Source organism: Vulpes vulpes, chromosome 1 (genome assembly GCF_048418805.1).
Source record: "Vulpes vulpes isolate BD-2025 chromosome 1, VulVul3, whole genome shotgun sequence".
NCBI lineage: Eukaryota > Metazoa > Chordata > Mammalia > Carnivora > Canidae > Vulpes > Vulpes vulpes.
Window position 1 is genome coordinate 48,785,217 of NC_132780.1, and position 18,890 is coordinate 48,804,106.

Below are 18,890 nucleotides of genomic sequence, written 5' to 3' on the forward strand. Positions count from 1 at the left end.
AAGCCTGATTTTAACTTTGGCCATCTAGTTCAAAATATTCACCATTTCAATCACAGCACTGAAATGGGATTTAAAGGCAGAAAAACAGATTTTGAAAGCAACGTCTGAAGCTAATTAGTGCCCTTTGTAGCCTCCATGGCGCATTCTCCATTCACCACACCCAGTCATTCTTTCTCCTTTGTCATTCTTCCTCAGTTGTGCACCTGGTAAAGGAATAAGGAACAGTGTACATTTTATTCACTCTGGAAACTATCTTAATCCACAATTCTACAGTGAAGCCATTCAATAAAAGTTTAGTAAAGAGAAAGAGAGAAATCGAGAAAGCTACGTCCTTGGTTGCAGGGATTTTAAGTGGGTAGACAGGAAATGGCATTTGCTAACTACGTTTTTGTTTTCTGTTTTGTTTTGTTTTCATGAAGAGGAACAAAGTGAGTGGCTAACTGGTGAGAACAAGTGTGAGCCTCAGAAGATTAGGGAAGAGAAATGCAGTTGAAGAAAACTTTTTGCAATTTTTATACTGAAATGCCCCCCATGAGATACAGAACTTGTGAAAGGTGAGTAAGGCCATTGCACACATTCAGGAAAACCTGGCATTTGAAGCAGACATGGAGAGCCACAGTGCTATGTCTCTCCTTTGGTGGCATCCTTGCACCATTCACTGCTGCTTGCTCTCTGGTTTGGGTCCTCTAGAAGCAACGAGTGGTCCCGAAGCTCAAGAGAAGGAATGATGACCAGAAGCACTGGCTCGAATAACCCTCAGACTAGGTAAATAAGCAGATCCATAGTCACCAGGGATTTGCTATCATTCATGGGTGGCGGTGGTGAGGGAAACCCCAAGCATCAGTGGAAAGTAGATTCCTTTACACTAACAGCCTGTGGATCCCCCACCCTATTCTGGAGCTTCGACCTCAGCTTCTCCCATCTGGACAGCTATGGAATGTCCTCTGTGTGGTAGTCAAGATCCAAAGGTAGGTAGGCTCCCCAAAGATGTCCCTGTCCTAATCCTGGAAGCGATGACATACGAGAGGCTATATGGTGAGTTGGCATTTGGGTTGCTAATCAGCTGATCTACCAACAGGGAACTTATCCCAGTGGGCCTACCGTGCTCAGAAGGACCCACGAAAGCAGGAGGGAAGGCAGAGACAGTCAGAGGAGATGTGAGGAGAGAAGCATGCTCAGAGTGGTGCCCGGGAGAAGGACTTCCCCCACCATCGCTGACTTTGAAGATGGAGGAAAGGGCAGGAGTCAAGCAAAAGCTGGGAAAGGCAGGGAAACCCTCTCTTTGGAATCTCCAGAAAAGAACACAGTGCTGTCCACATTTTGATTTTAGCTCAGCGAGAGTGGTGCCAGGCTTCTAACCTACAGAATTGTGAGGTAACACATTTGTGTTGTTTTCAGCTGCTACATTTGAGGTAATTTGTCACAGCATCCATGCGTAATAGAAGAGCTGTGAGATTGAGTCAATCCCCAAGGTGTGCTGGCTGCGTGGGTAAGCGGCCCTCTGCTTGGATCTTTCTAAACGCAGTAGGATCGAGTGACAGACTCTCCGGGATGTCACAGAGAAAAGGTCACTGTAACTTCCTCCCCCTAGAGCCCCAAATTGTTCCATTAGAGACAAATTTCCAAGTCCTAGTCTATTGCAGAGGTTAAAAATGGAGATCCTAAGGGCTGAATTCAGCAGTCAGACTCTTATGTACATAGAAGTCTTTTGGAAAATTTGAATTAATTGCAAGTATTTAGAGATTCCACTTAGGCGTCAGGATTTCCGACATTTTTTGGAAAAAATATCTGAAAATGTTGCCAGATTTGCATCCCTGGGGAGAGGGGGATGGAGTAGTAGCTGACCTTTTATTTATTTTTTATTTTTTTAAGATTTTATTTAGTAATTCATGAGACACAGAGAAAGAGACAGAGACACAGGCAGAGGGAGAAGCAGGCTCCCTGGAGTGAGCCCAATGCAGGACTCGATCCGAGGACCCCAAGGTCACAACCTGAGCAGAAGGCAGACCCTCAAACGCTGAGTGTTCCAGTGGCTGACCTTTTAGACCGAGCATGCTCACTCTGGTTGTCTCCACTGCCACCACTCTACTGTCTCACACTCTTTCCATGTGACCCTATTATGTGGTCCTTCTGGCATTGAGTGTGTGACCCCCTGTACCCTGCTTGTATATGACACACATTTCTGAACCAGCTTAATTAGGCAAAGGCATTAAGGGGAATCTAACCAGCTTAATACTTTCCTCATGTGTGATAGCACAGACTGCTTTCTTCATTTCAGAAGAAAAATTGAAAATCTCAGAGATGAAATCATTTTGGCTCATCCCTCCATTTTTTCCAAATTTTTAGTGCGAACAGTACCAAAAACTACTGGCATCGGTGCTTGTGGGGAATTTCCAAGCCTACGCAGAGCTGATTTTGATCAGCTAAACCTTTGTCCCCTTAAGGTCTTATCTAAAGTGGACTTCAGCAGAGGAGAGAATTTTCAAAGGGATATAAATCAAGCTAGAGCACTTTCAAGATGGTAGTTTCAAGCAAAATGTCAAACGGTCCACTAGCATTTTCATGTATGCAGGGCCAAAGTTTGGAGAAATCCCTGTGCACTTTTATTAGATTAACAACATGTAGGCTCTGACATCAGCTGCAACCTGATCTGGTATTGCAAAATGCATTTCGGAATCCTAATGCGTTAATTGTTATGTTTGGCTTTATTACCAACATATCTTTTTACTCATATCTGAATGCCGATGGTTATGGGCCAAAATTTTTGGAAAAGTGATACCTTACAAGCTCACACTTGAAATGGCTCTGAACAGTGATGGAAGGTCACAGATTGGGAACAAGAGAAAAGAGTCGGCTCACAAAAGGGTTAGTGTCCTGAGCGGCTTGACAGGAATGCACCTTTTCCGTCACAGGCTCTGGTCTTCGGCACACAATGTAGTGAATAATCAGCTATAGATGGGCAGGGAGAGGCCCGGCTGGGCTCCTGACACGGCCTCTGTGGGTGTGATGGATGTGGAGAAATCCAACCCTTCCCAGGGGGGTCAGGTGGCACCATCAAGACAAAGAGTGCAAACAATTTGGTTCTGGAAAAGAACTTCCTTTTTTTTTTTTTTTTTTTTTTTTTTTTTACTATTTGTGCCAAAACGTTATCCAGCCATTCTCTATTAAATTGGAAATCTATGCAAAGAAGGAAAAATGAAACCAAAGTGAAACCCCAAACAGAAATATTCCCTGGATAAAATATATTTAAATTGTGCAAAATTTTAAAGAGAAAGAAAGAAGAGAGAAAAATATAAATAGATAGATATTTTAGAAAGGGCATTTTCTTCCAAGGCTGAGTCAAAAACATCTGCTATCTAGATTAGAGAGAGAAACTACCTACATTTCTGAAAAAAAAAAAAAATCCCTCAAATCTCTCCTTTGGAACCTGTAGATAAAAACAAAGGAGGGGAGGATGAGCCTCCCTCTGACCCCAAGGGCTAGGCTGAGCAGACAGAGGGGGGAAGGAAAAAAAAAAACACCCAGAGAGCATCAGGCCTGCTGTCCCAACTGGAAACATCTCCCACAACATTTCTCCAGCCTTTGTCTCCTGGCCTTTTCAGAACTCTGAGCAGTGATTCTAATTGGATCTGGGTTTATATGAGCTTTTCATAAAATACACACTACTCCCCTGTCCTCTCCTCTCTCCCAACCTAGGCCCCAAGAAGTTTTGAGAAATATCTATAAATTTTCTTAATTGCCAGACGGTTTTTCCACTTCTAGGCAACTGGCTTTCCTTAGCGCTAATGTCAGAATCTGACCTATGACACTGGGGGCTCGTCTCTGATGACTACCAAATGTTAAAGGGGCCTTCCATTTTCCTTGCTTTTCTGCACCATGAGGCTGGGCATCAGATGCCTGGCCTTGGAGCAGGTTGGCTTTTTACCCCTGGACTAAGGGTGGGGGGGATGTGCCAGTTCAGAAGGGAGCCCAGGGAAGGGACCACAGTGTGCACCTGCTGGGTGCCAGGCGAGGTGCTGAGTTTGCCTCTCTTTGTGCCCACCGATGCTTGAGAAGTCCGTTTTGTCAACCTTGTTTAGACAAATAAGAAACTCAGGGAAATGAACAGCTTGATAATGTTGACCCAGCAAGTGGCAACGCTGGCACCAAGGCTACCTGCCCCTGAACCTTAAGACAGCTACAAAGCCTTGGGACGTGGAAGACTTCCCCTGTCTTAACCCCAATAAAACTCCTCCAAAGACACTTTGCCGTGTGTTCTCTTGAACCTCTTATCACTTGCATTATCCCTAGTTTCAGAGCATTCCCACTCAGAGAATTGCTGACAGTGAGAGCTCTGCAGAAATAATGATCAACGTGCCTCAGCTCAAAATTCATCTCCACTTTCTAACCCAGAGAACATCTCGGAGGCAGGCTCTCGTGCTAGAAGGCAAGGGTTACCGTATGATTTAGGTGACTTGGGTCACCCTCCCGGCCCCAGTCCGCCCACAGCCACCAAGTGGTTCACATAGCTGAAAACATGTAGCTCTTTTTAAATAGGTAAAATTTGGATGGTGCTAGGTTAATGGAAAACTATGAGAGTCAGGGTTGTTTCTGGGGCACCAGTTCAGTGGGCATGAGGACAGTCAGTGCAGTCCGAAGACCTGAGACCAAGCAACGAGAGGGAGGAAGGAATTCTCAGGCAACCACCTATTCTTTCCCTGCTTCTCCCAGCAAACTTTTGCCTGATTTCAGACCTTCTAGATCGTACTGTGCATTTTTATTCCAGATATCCTATTTTGTGTGTTTACACAGAAAGACAGGGCACAACCTGGAAAGGTCATGGGCTAAGGGATTAGGATGCCTGTTTCAAATTACTGTACCACATGGAAGTACTGTGTGACCTTGAGCTAATTACCTAACCTCTCTGAGATCTTCTTTGTAAAACCAGTGGCTCTAAGCCTTTGTTGAGACGATGTAAGCGATACGGTGCCTGGCGTATAGCAGGCATCTAAAAAAGTACTTTTCCTCCTCACTCTTCTCCTCCTTTGCTTTCTCAGGAATGCCCTGATCCTAAGGGGTGTCTCTCCTTTTTTGCAAGCTTCAGATATTTGAAGGATTCCTTAATTCTGCAGTGGTGTTGAAGACTGAAATCCTGCATACCACTCATGATTTGTGTAATCCTGAAGATGTTGATTAACTTCTCTGGGTATTTATTCATTCATTCATTCATTCATTCATTCATTCATTCATTCTTACCAGCTACAACTTGTTAGTAATTAACTGAGATGTGGTTGCTTTCTAACCAAATAGCCATTTAGTACTTCCTTCTCTATAAATAGGAGCTACATTTTGACTTCCAATAACTAGCAGAGATCTCTCCATCTCAAGGAAGAACTATGTCCAATGGACATGACTGACTTAAGATCACAGTAAGATCCCGTTCTCATTCACCAGTGAGTGCTCTAGGGTAAGCATAAAAAACACTTCTGGACAAAGAGACAGGAAAGAAGTCTGAGAGCCTCAGGAGGAGAGAGGTGTTTGTCCGTTGCTTCCCACTTGGGCTGCTGGTGGTGGACACGATGTCTGCAGAATTGGCAGCCGTCTCAAACCCATGAGGTGACAGTCACAAGTATGAAGCCAGTGTGCCGAAGATGGTGGGAGGGATGGCTCAAAGGAGCTTGAAGGTAGTGTTAGGAACATTCTGGAATTGCTGAATGAGTGCTTGGTCCTCATCTCTCTATTTTAATACTGAAAAAAGGAGGAAGGAAGAAAGTAGTTAATTCTGCTGGGGGTGCTGGGTAGCAGTGCTGAGTGGGGAGGAAGGAAGGGTATGGAAAGGCTTCAAAGAGGAGGTGGCCCTCCATGGACACTCACCTTAATGGAAAAGACTTCTTGGAAGAAAATGTGTGGTGCACAGTTCTTTAGCAAGTTTTCCAAGATGAAAAAAGTAAAGAAAAAAAAAGGATGGTAGTTGGATGGTATCTACATTGGCCCCATGCTGCCCTGGGAAAACTGCAAGGTCCCATGCAGTTGGGACTTTAGGGACCTGGGGAAATGATTAGAGTTGTTTGTTCTGCCCAAGTACTTGAAATCTCACGAATAAAAGGTTTTCTATGAATACAAAATACGGCAATTGTCTACATTAGACCAGAGGAACATTACATTCAAAGGGAAGGGGAAAAATCTAAACATATTTATTTAGCATATGAAAGTGGGTGTTCGTGCCAAAAACAATTCAGTAGGGTAGAAACCTACTTGGGCAGTGTCTGTACTCACAGAGCAGATGTGACACAGAGATTTGGTGGCCATGATTCATGCCAACCACATCAGCCCCCCTGACTTGTTCAATGGCTTGAGGCCCAGTGGTATAGTTTTTAGCATTCCACTTGTTCTATAGGATTTTGCCATATAATTTCAGCAATTTAGTACTTCGACTCGGCTAAATTCTGGCCAACACCATGAAATATTAAGAGGTAAAATAAATAAAGCTTTTGCTGGCTTTTAGATTCAATATAAAATTTTAACATGATCCATTTTTAATTACTTGAAGAATTTAATTACCTAGTGAAGATTCTGTTTCTGGTAGATGAGGACTTGAAGTTAAGACTTTTTCATCCTTCTAAAAAGCATATACAATTTATATGCTTATCTTACTTGAGGCCCTGATAAAATAGACCCCAAATGATTTAGAACTGATTCCTCAGAAAATAATTTAAAGCCATTAACCTCACAGCCACATGTTTTTATGTTATCAAGTAATTTCAGCCAGTTTTAAAACTGATAATATTTCACAACTATTTTTTCATACATGCACCTCAATTAGTTTTTAGGGTTTTAATGATGCCAAATACATTTTTTTTCTCAGTGGCTATAAAACAAAGACAAAAACACTAACTCTTGACTAGCCAAGCTGACCTCCTTTCTGTTCCAGGAATAAGCCAAGTTCTTTTATTCCTGAGGTCTGTGCACATATTGTTTCTCTCCCTTCCTTCCGTCCTTCAGTTTTTCCTTCCTTTCTTCCCCTCCCCCCGTGCCCCGGTCCTTCCCTCCCCTGTCCTATCCTTCCCTTCCCTCCCCTCCTCCTTCTTTCCCTTCCTCCTTCTTTCCATCTTTCTTCAGATATTCTTCTCATAAATATTTGTTCGGGTGGGTCCTTTTGATCTTCCATATCTCACTCATGAGTCAAATCTGACTCATGTCAGATGTTTCCATTTCAGCAAATGAGACCACTGCTCCTCCCGTCATGCAGACCCCGAACCCAGGAGGTTCTTGACCTATTTCCCTTGTTCTTCAGTATCCAAGGCATTAGCTTGTCCTACAGTTCTTCCTCTCAGTTTTACCTGGACCATGTCATATCATGTCCACTGCAAATTCTGGGGTAGACCACCTTCTTCTTCTAGCTTCTTCCTGTGGCCACCTAGCCTGCTATAACTAATACAGAAACTGTGTGGTGAATGGAAATACAACCTTGAAATAGATGATGTTGACTTGGCCAAAAAATAGTTGGAGGAGAAGTAAATGAAGCAGGCTGGACAGATGGAGGCCCAGCTTAGGCAGTAACAAAACTTTTGGTAAAATTGTTGCTTGTGATAACTTAGAAGGCAGATCACAGCCTTCTGAGCCTATGGAAAACAACATTTTGGAAAGCGTGTTATGGTATTGTTACCTCCTGTTACAGTTGCTGTTCACACAAAGATTAGAAAAGAGAGAGGTGAACTGAGGAAAGAATTGGCGGATTTGCAATTAGCAGTTAAAGGTCTTGCAGGCTTAGAGACCTTTCGCTTTTGGACTCCACAAAGAGCAGGAAATAAGACCAAAAGGCCCTCCTACAACAGAAGCTCAGTGAGGATGAAAGACTTGCAATGAAAATTATGTTAAGGGTGTTACTGTCCATGTAAGCCAAGTCTTTTCAGAAGGCCTTACAGGAGATTGAGAGAGGAGGCTGGCAGATAAAAAGAATCATGTCGAGGAAAGTGTCTATCTGCACGACAGCAGATAACTTGGAAATCATATTGCCAAAAAACTCAGGAGCCCTGGTGAAGCCAAAGAACAGTCTTGGGCCTCTAAACTTGTAGCAGTAAGAAGCTACTGAAAATGTTACCGTTCTCCAGGAGATTAGTCTCTGCTTCCTGCAGTTCAGAAGCAGCCATGGAGAGAGGTTTACAAGGTAGAACTTGGAGTGGAGAGACAAACCGACAAGAGAGCTCCTTCCAAGGGCAGAATCACTGTCAGAACACGGTATCTGCTTTTCTAATGTCCATCCAGCAAGATCCCATCGTTGGTATGGACCAGCATGGCTGTGTGCTTCCGAGGTTTTTCTGTTCTGACTTTGTGTAATGGTTGTCCTGCCTCTGCCCCACCGTTGCATTTTATGACAGTGTGCTTAGTTGGGGGAGCTAATGTTTTGGCATCTAGTTTATAGAATAAGGAACCAAGACTAGATCTGTTGGAGAGAATTACACATCACCCAGAGATCACGGATGTTGAGTTGCATGCAGTGAATGAGTGGGGCATTTGGATATCTCCATTAGAGAAAGGGTAAATTTGTTCTTTGTATGGGAAGAAAGGAGCAGTTGGATTTTTGTTGGTTGGAAAGGCTGAGTGTGGTAGAGAAACACTAGCTGTTTCCCTATTTCAGCCAGCTCTTTCAGTCTTAGGACCTTTGCACCTACTGCTGTTCCCCCTGACTTGGATGATTTTTTTTCATTTCTCTTAATCTCTCTCTTCCTTAAAGACTTTATTTCTTTAATAGAGAGAGCAAGAGAGTACAAGCAGGGGGAGCAGCAGAGAGAGAGGGAGAAGCAGGCTCTCTCCTGAGCAGGGAGCCTGATATGGGGCTCCATCCCAGGATCCTGGAATCATGACCAGAGCTGAAGGCAGATGCTTAACCAGCTGAGCCATTCAGGCATCCCTCCTAATATATCTCTTAATATTGTCATATTAAGGCTGTCTCTGTCTTATATTCAGAGCTCAGCTAAAAAGCTGGCTCTTCCATGATGCTTTTCCTTACCACCAGAGCTAAGTGGCCCCCACCCAGGAACTTTCCAATCCATTATTCTAGTTTATTTTCTTAGTAGCAATTATTATTATCTAAAACTCTTTATTCTATTTCTTTGTTTATTACATATTTTCTTTAACCAGAAAGCCAGATCTTGTCTGAATTCAATGTCTCTTCACCGCTGAATTCCTAGAGTTTAGCACAGTGACCTGCATCAAGAAGGCACTCACTGGCTGAATGAATGGATGAGGCCAAATCGTGTAAGAAACAGATCCTTTCTCGACCACCTGTAAGGCAGTTTTCCCAATCAAATATCCAAGATTATATAATTCTTTTCATTATATCTGATTCTGTGTTATCTGCATAAACCTTGACTTGAGCAATGTTTGCAATATTCCACAGAGTAACTGTCAGAAGTTTTTTAGTTGACCCAGGTTTGGGGACATCTAATAGACATAGCATTGAGAGGCTATTTCTGCTTTTTTTCATTTTAAAATTCCCCAAATTGCCTATTCAGTAGTTGAGAGTTCAGCAAGTGATCTAGAGTCCATTGGGTAGCTTAAGAAAACAAAAATAAAATATCTTTGTCTAAAAACTTTTTGCCCATCCTTTTATTGTTAATTTATAAATCATTTTGTTTTCAATGCATCTTTTATAAGAATAAACAAACATACTGTTGAAGTGTGTTGGTTGAGCCACTCTGATATTTTTGTTTATTTATTTTTAATGGGGTGTTTAATCTATTTACATTCATTTTTTAAAAGAGATGCCTGTCATGTCACTTCACTCTTTTGTTTCTTTCCCCTGTTTTATGTGCTTTGCTAAATTTCCTTTTCTAAAATTCCGTGTGTTTATTCTATTACCTATTACCTTTTACCAAAAGATATACTATAATATGTTAATGATCAAAATTATAAAGAGCATTTGCTCTTTATTCTTTTGGGTATACACCCAGCAGTGGGATTACCGAAACATATGGCAGTTTTCCACAGTAGTGGAGTCATTTCACATTCCTACCAGAAATTTATAAAGATTATAGTTTCTCCACAACTTGCCAACACTTGTTATTTCCATGTCTTTTTTTTTTAATTCTAGCTATCATTGTGAAGTAGTGGATGTGAAGTAGTACATCATTGTGGTTTTAATTTGCATTTCTTTAATAACTAATGATGTTGAGAATCTTTTCATGTGCTCCTTGGCCTTTTGTATATCTTTTTTTAAAGACACATGTGTTCAAGCTCTTTGCCTGTTTTTAAAATTGGGTTGTGTTTGGTTGTTGAATCATAGTTCTTTATATATTCTAGACACAAGACGCTTGTACCTGGATTTGCAAATATTTTCTCCATTCTGTAAATTCTCTTTTAAATTTTTTGATGCTATCATTTGTAGCACAAATTTTTAAATTTTAATTAAGTTCAGCTTATCCATTTTTTCTCTTCTGTTGCTTGTGCTTTTGGTATCACATCTGAGATTCCATTTCTGAATCCAAGATCATGAAGGTTTATCCCTATGTATTCTAAGAGTTTGAAAACAGATGCTCAAACAAATCCCATATACACGCATCTTCATAGCAACACTACTCACAATAGCCAAAATATGGAAACAGCCCAAATGTCCAGCAATGCACAAATGGATGAACAAAATGGGGTATATACATTTGGTGGACTATTAGTCATAGAAAAGAATGATGTCATGATCCATGTTACAACCTGGATAAAATCATTATGTGCAAGAAGCCAAACACAAAAGGATGGTATGATTCCACTTAAGTGAAATGCCCAGAATAGGTTAAATCCATTGAAAGAATGCAGGTTGTTGGTTTCCAGGGCCTGAGTGTAAAGAGGATGGGTAGCAGCTACTTAATGGCTATGGGGTTTCCTTTTGGGGCATGCAAATGTTTTAGAACTGGGTGGTGAAGATACTAAATGTCACTGTCTTGTTCACCTTAAAATGGTGAATTTTATATTCTGTGGATGTCACCTTAAAAAAATTATAAAGATCAAAATACTATTTCTTTATTCCCTCTCTGAAAGATAATAAATTTGATATGCTTCCCCCCCCCTCCCCGAACTTCCTATTCTTAATTTTTACTGGTTTTATTCAGGATTTTGAATACAGATTATTAATTTTTTAACATTATCTATTCCAAGACTCAGTGTTTATATTTGCATTGTGCTTCATACTACATCAACTATAATTATCTAATTTGTATATTTTTAAGTTTCATTTTTCATTAGTATTTGAAGGAAATACTACTTCTTATTCATACTTGAATATGTTGCAATATTTCTTTGGGCAATTTTTGAAGTGTATATCTATGAAATTCTTTCTGGGAACTTGCATTCCTGAGGATGACTTTCAGTTGCTCTCACTTATATATGATTGTTTGGTTAGGCACAAAACTAGGACATGCAGGAAAATGGGAGTGGGTATACTTTTCCCTACTACTCTGGCACAAGAGAACAAAACAACTCAGTAAACATAACATATTTTTTATTTTTTGAAAAGACTTTATTTACTTCAGTCAGGGAGAGAGAGAGAGAGAGAGAGAGAGAGAGAGAGAATGAGCGATGGGGGAAGGAAGGTCAGAGGGAGAAGTAGACTCCTCACTGAGCCAGGAGCCTGCTGTGGGGCTCGATCCCAGGACCTTGAGATTATGACCTGAGCCAAAGGCAGTTGCTTCACTGACTGAGCCACCCAGGGGCCCCAACATAATATATTTTTTTAAAGATTTTATTTATTTATTTGAGAGAGAGAGAGCTGGAGGGAGAGAGAGAGAGAAAATCTGAAGCAGACTCTATGCACAGCATGGAGCCCGACACACGGCTCCATCTCACAACCACAAGATCATGACTGAGCTGAAACCAAGAGTCAGCCGTACAAATGACTGAACCATCCAGGTGCCCCAAGGACATAATATTTTAATGCACTATTTAAAAAACTCAACATAAATGCAAAAATCTATGCTGTACAAAATATCAAAATTTTAAATAAAGACAAGATTTATGGTGGCTAAGATTAGGGTGAGGTGAGTCACACAAGTGGAATATTGGATCCCTCCATTTTCCTGCATCACTTTTGTGACATTTGTGAATGTAGATGAGCACTTATTGTATTATTATATATATTATATTATTATAATATATAATATATAATAATAATAATAATTATTATTATTTTACACTAAAAATGTTGTTTCTCTTGATTACTAAGTTTTCTGGCTTTCCCTTAAATTTTGCCTATAAGAGTCTTAATCACCTCACTTATTCCTGGGTTTGCTTAGGATATAATTTTTTATCTTCAAAACTCCCCAAATTTTGCTCTGGAAGAACAGTTTCAAAATCTGGCTTCACATTAGAGTCTAATATTATTAGATAAAATCTAATAGCCAGGCCCTTAAATTTCTATTCTCTGTGACATTCTTCAGCTGTTTCTTGCACACATGTTTTTCTCTATTTTTGCATTCCTCTGGCAGTGCTAAGGATAGTTGAAGAGAGGGATAGGTAAGTGTATACATTCCACACATTTCACTTAGATCCCAAAATTATTTTCTTACATTTCCTCCACCTAGATATGGATTATTTAGTTATAATATGCAAGGTAAAAATGTAATATTCTATAGTGACACTCTGGAGGCACCTGTGACCTCTCACATAAAGTCCCCTGACAGCCACGGTGTGGGCAGAGGATGGGGCTCTACTTAGTTATATTATGTATAATTAATTACTTATTCCATTTGGCAGATTCCTAGGATTTCCCGGTGGAGGAAAAGTAAGAAAACGAAGGAGATGAGGCATGGGGATGTTATGTAACTTATTCAAAGTGACACAGCCAAGTCTGCTGGGGCTTAGGGTTGAGACGGTGCTGCCTCATTCTAAGACCCACGCGTCTAACGACTTGACTCCAGACTTAGGGAGCAAGTATAATAAGCTCTTTTTTGAAAGTGTGGGAATTGAGGCCCAGAAACAATAAGATAAGTTGTGAAATGGGTACTTGAACTTTTGTCTGACTTCAGCAATGCTACATGAAGCAAATTCTAGCTGCCCAAAATTAACTAGACATAGCTTCAGAGATTATATTATTTCAAAGCATAGTCTGTCATTTTACAGATAATCTGCAATCACTGAAATCACTTACCTGAACCAATCAGGAGCTGATTCTGTGCAGCAAGCCAACTTTACATATCAAAGGGAAGCTATTGTTTGAAACACCATTTCTATTAAAAACAAAACAAAACAAAACAAAACAGAAAAACAAACCTAAACCACCATGAGATCTAACCCTTAATGGCAGCACAGCTCTTCATAGTAAATTCAAGTGTCTCATTGTTTCTCTGCAACAAGAAGACAACTCAGGAAAAGATTCTCCAGACACTGAGACCATTGTAGGGGGCTATGGGGTCCAGAGGTTTTCATGAGAGTGAAAATGCCCTTTAAGATCAAAGCAAATTGTCTTCCGAGCGGCGACCAGTGGGCCATCCTCTGAAAAGTGACCCACTGTTCAGCACAGCTCTTTCCAAGACACTGAATTGGAGCCAGCTGGTGCCTGAACATACCTTGTATGTCACCTTCTGATCTCTGTTTGAAGGCCAACTGTATGTGATTAAGGGTAAGAGACACAGAGCTTGTGTTAAGCTCAGGATGTAACTTGTTGAATGAATAGCAATTGACTTGAAAATTGAACGAATGGATTGAGTTTCTTCTCTCTCTCTTTCCCTCCTCTCTCTCTCTCTCTCTTTTCTCTCTCTCTTTTTAATAGAGAAAGATTAAATCCCTTGGACCCAGTCAGATCAGTGCTTGCTGTTTTTGAGAAAGAGATTCTTGAGAGAGGGCTGTGAATTGCAATTTGAGTAGGAAGAAATTTTTATCCAAACATGTGCATCATCTAATGGCAAAAAATGGCTCCAAGTGAAGGTATGTTTTGGCCTTTTAGCATTTCCCTTATGGTGGCCAAATTAGTCCCCACCCTACCCATTCCAAGCTCTTGCTGGTTCTTAAAACCTATCCACACATTTGAATCGCCTTGAAAATTGAAAGAAAGAAGGAAAGCAAGCAAGCAAATGAAAGAAAGAAAGAAAGAAAGAAAGAAAGAAAGAAAGAAAGAAAAAGAAAAAAACTAATGCCATTGGTTCTGCCCAACACATTCTAATTTAATTGATATGGGGTGTGGTGTGATAATAGGGATTTTTAAAGGTCCTCAAAGCAATTCTAACACACAGCAAAGTTTGAGAACCACTGGGAACTACTTTAAGCTCCTTCCCTCTAAAGAGGCACCAGCTGGAGGCATGCTTTACACCAATATGTTTGCTGAACATAAACATTGCAGTGCAAACTCTTGCACCAAAGAATCCTGAGCTGCTTGTGGACAATCTTCGGAAAAGTTAGAATTTGTAAACTGATAATACATATAATTCCACAGGTCCATATGGTTCCTGTTATCTTGAGGGAACTATACACATTTGCCTTGCCCCTGGATGAAAAGATAAATAACAGATGTGGGTAATTTTTATCATACTTGTACTGAAAAATAATAGAAAAATAAGAAAGGAAGGAGGCAGAGAGAGAAGAAAAACACATGAAAATAAACCTCAACTTAATCATTCTAGGCTATATTGTATTTTTAAGGTCCATTCATAAAATAGACTAGAAGGAACTGTGTCACATAACTGTCCATTTCTAAGAGAGGCAATCTCTACAGTGACAAGAATGAATATTAAAAATTTGGGTGTTAATAGAGTACACTTAATCAAGTTTTTTTTAATCAAGTTTTATATATAAAATTTATATATAGCTTATTGTGTGCCAAGCACCGTTCTAAGCATTTTACATTTTATATTTACATTTACATTAAGCATTACATTGTCCAAGTATTTTATGTAAAAGCAAATATGTGTTAATTTATTTAATTCCCATTACAACCTTGAGATAAATACTATTTTCATTCCTATTTTATAGATGAAGAAACTAAGACCCAGAGAATTTAAATAATTTCTCCAAGGGGCTGTGGTTATTATGTGGTGGAGCCATGAAGTGAACCCAAATAGTCCAGCTTTAGATATCATTCAAAGGTGTCCTAAGGTGCTGGTGATGACCTGGTCTTCATAGAGGGAAGATCCTTCCCATCTACAGAGGTGAAGCAAGTGTGAAGCTGAATGAATGAATTCCATGGGAGAATGGCACCAAGGTTTAGGATGACTGGGAAATAATATGTAATAATAATACCAATCATCGAAGTGTCCTACAAGCCTAACACTGGGTGAAGTTGGGGTTTGATTCTCATCTTCTGTACCTTTTTTTTTTTAAGACTTATTCATTTATTTTAGCAGGGGACAGAAAAAGGCAGAGAAGCAGATTCTCCTCTAAGTGCAGAGCCTGACGCAGAGCTGGATCCAGGACCCAGAGATCATGACCTGAGCTGAAACCAAGAGTTGGACACTCAACCGACTGAGCTACCCAAGCACCTCTGATTCCCATCTTCTGTAGTTCTTAGCAGTGGTGTCTTTCACCCCTGAAGGTCTGCCTAAGAAACCAACATGGTGGCTTTTGGCTAGTGTCTCTTAGAAAAGCTTTTAAAAAAACATACATCTAGCTTATTTTTAAAAGAATTTTTACGGGATCCCTGGGTGGTGCAGCGGTTTAGCGCCTGCCTTTGGCCCAGGGCGCGATCCTGGAGACCCGGGATCGAGTCCCACGTCGGGCTCCCGATGCATGGAGCCTGCTTCTCCCTCTGCCTGTGTCTCTGCCTCTCTCTCTCTCTCTGTGACTATCATAAATAAATAAAAATTAGAAAAAAAAGAATTTTTACTATGTAATATGGCATGTAGAGTGAACATATAAAAATGTATTATGTATATATGTTTATTTTTAAATAATAATTATTGAACACCCATAAATTCATTGCTAATACTTTGGATCGGGACTAGAGGTCAAGTAAGCCTACCGCATGCTTCTGTAAATAAAGTTTTATTGGAACACAGCCAGAGCCATTTGTTTACATATTGTCTATGCTGTCTTCTTGCTACAACAGTAGATTTGAGTAATTGCAACAGAGAGCAAGCATATGGCTCATAATGCCAAAAATTTTTACTCTCTGGCCCTTTATAGGTAATGTTTACCAATTCCTGAGTAGGATATCTCTTCCTGATTATACTTCCTTTTCCACCTTCGAGAGGCAACCACTCCCAAATTCTGTCTTTACAATAAGAAAACTGTTTAGTTTTGTCTTTTTTGGATACAATATAAATAAAACCATGGGGATGAATTATTTAGCAATGTATTCCCTTCTCTTAATCTTGTGTTTGTCAGATTCATCCATATTGATGTGCGTGGCTGAAGTTCATTAACTTTTATTGTTGTATGATTGTCTATTTATTGTATGAATATATCTCAATTTATCCAATCTGTTGTTGATGGGCATTTGTGTTGTTCTAGTTTTGCTATTTTGAGTAAAGCTATTGTGAACCTTCTTGGTATGACTCTGGGTACACACACACAAGAAATTCTCTGGTGTAGATACTTACTGGAATGGCGAGTCATAGGTGTGTGTATATTCCTTCTATGTATATACATATATATATGACCACGGGCCGTGTGAATATCCATATGCACGCACCCTATATGAAAATTCTGTTTAAACTATTTTCAGAGTGGTTAACGCAAATTATACTCCCACCTGCACTATACTAGAGTTCTGGTTGTTTCATGTATTCAACACCTAGCATTGCCTGACTTTTTAAATTTTTGCCAGTATGGGATGTGAGAAATGATATTTCATTAGACTTTAATGTTTATTTCCCTTAGTAATGAGATAAGACACTTCCTATTTATTTATGGGCTATTCATATTTCCTGTTCTATGAAAGATCTGTTTATGTCTTTTCCCATTTTTCTAATTTTGCCTGTTATAGATTCATGTATATTTATTTAAGTTATATATTCCGGATATTACATCTATGTCAGCAGTTTGTGAAAAGTATGTCTTCTCTCAGTTCCTGACTTCTTTTTATCATTTTGTTATGGTTACTGTTTGATTGACAGACATTTAAAAATATAATCTATTTAATAATCTATCAATTTTTCTGGATGGCTTGTGAAACTTGCATTTTGTTAGAGAAATAATTTGTTTTCCTTATCATCTTCTAAAGTTACCAGGGTTTTGCCTTTCAAAACTGGCTTTAACCACTCAGGAAACCTGTGTGGAGGTTCCTCAAACAGCTAAAATTAGATCTGCCGTACGACCCAACAATTGCATTGCTGGGGATTTACCCCCAAAGATACAGATGCAGTGAAACGCCGGGACACCTGCACTCCGATGTTTCTAGCAGCAATGTCCACAATAGCTAAACTGTGGAAGGAGCGGCAGTGTCCACCGAAAGATGAATGGATCAAGAAGATGTGGTCTATATATACAATGGAATATTAGCCATTAGAAATGACAAATACCCACCATTTGCTTCAACGTGGATAGAACTGAGGGTATTATGCTGAGTGAAGTAAGTCAATTGGAGAAGGACAAACATTATATGGTTTCACTATATGGGGGATATAAAAAATAGTGAAAGGAAATAAAGGGGAAAGGAGAGAAAATGAGTGGGAAATATCAGAGAGAGAGACAAAACATGAGAGACTCCTAACTCTGGGAAATGAACAAGGGGTAGTGGAAGGGGAGGTGGGCGGGGCGTTGGGGTGACTGGGTGACGGGCACTGAGGAGGGCACTTGGCGGGATGAACACTGGGCGCTCTGCTATATGTTGGCAAATCAAACTCCAATTAAAAATATACAAAAAAAAACTGGCTTTAAAATACCTAGCACTGAGTTTTGTGTATGTTTTGAGGAAGAGTCCAATTTAATTTTTTCTATGTTAACTGAATGAATTGTGTATAACATTATTTATTGAAAAGTCCATTTTTTCTCTCACTGAACTGTAATGCTGACTCCATCATACATCAAGTTTTTATACATTCATTTTTTTCTCTAGTCATACCTCACAGTCTAAATTCTATAATTTCTGGTTAGGCAAATATTCACCTCCCTCTTAGTTTTTATTATTTTTTATATTTGTTTTATTCAGGAGTGTTTTAGATATTTTTGTTCACTTGTGCTTTGATGTGTATTTTGCAATTAATTTGTCATGTACCAAGAAAAAAAAAATAAAGACTAAAATTTTGTTAAACTATAAATCAGTTTGGGTGATTTGCCGTCTTTTCTTGTATTAGATCTTCCAATCTGTGAACATAATATATTTTTTGCATTATTTTCATTCATTTTGCCTACTTTCAAAAAAGTTTCATCATTGTCTTCATAGAGATCTTACTGTTTCTATTTGTAGATTCTATTGGATTTTTTTATGCCATTATATTACATATAAATAATGAAAGTTTTATTTCTTCCTTCACAATTTTTAAAGATTTTTACTTCTTTTTCCTGCCTTGCTTTATTTACTCTTTAAGATTCCAATATTTGCAGTAATCTGGTCTTTGGTTTTTTTATCTTGCTTCAGTCTTTCATAATTGGATATATTTGCTCAAATTGTTTTTGAAAGTATCTTTTAGGAGCTTAAGACATCTGCTATTACTTGCAGTTTGAGATATTCTCATAAAAGGATGCTAACCATTATCAATTTGATTCTATCACAGCTCTATCAAGATGATTGTGTGATTTATTTTCTTTTAATTACTTAAAAGGATTTATCCTTTGGTTGACATTTTCAAATATGTTTTATGGAGGCATGATTTATATACAATAGAGCTTACCACTTTAAAGGATACAGTACAGGAGCACCTGGATTGCTTAGTAGGTAAAGTGTCCAGCTCTTGATTTCTGCTCTGGTCATGATCTCAGGGTTGTAGATGGAGGCCTGAGTCGGGTTCTGCACTGGGTGTGGAAACTGCCTAGGATTCTCCTATCTCTCTCCC

The 18,890-nt window shown here is 39.5% G+C and overlaps 1 long non-coding RNA gene across 3 annotated transcripts in view; it reads left to right on the forward strand.

Annotated features, from left to right (window-relative positions):
- LOC112908669 (uncharacterized) overlaps positions 1-16,252 on the forward strand; it is a 28,341-nt gene extending 12,089 nt beyond the window's left edge. For 2 of the 3 annotated variants that reach the window (XR_003232964.2, XR_012002562.1), the window contains 6 exons: positions 420-554; positions 691-765; positions 5,037-5,185; positions 13,736-13,890; positions 14,932-15,107; positions 15,303-16,252. This is a non-coding gene — a long non-coding RNA (uncharacterized lncRNA). Of the gene's footprint in view, positions 1-419; positions 555-690; positions 766-5,036; positions 5,186-13,735; positions 13,891-14,931; positions 15,108-15,299 lie in introns of all 3 variants that reach the window. The other variant, XR_012002559.1, reaches the window with a different exon arrangement.
- The last annotated feature ends 2,638 nt before the right edge of the window (positions 16,253-18,890 follow it).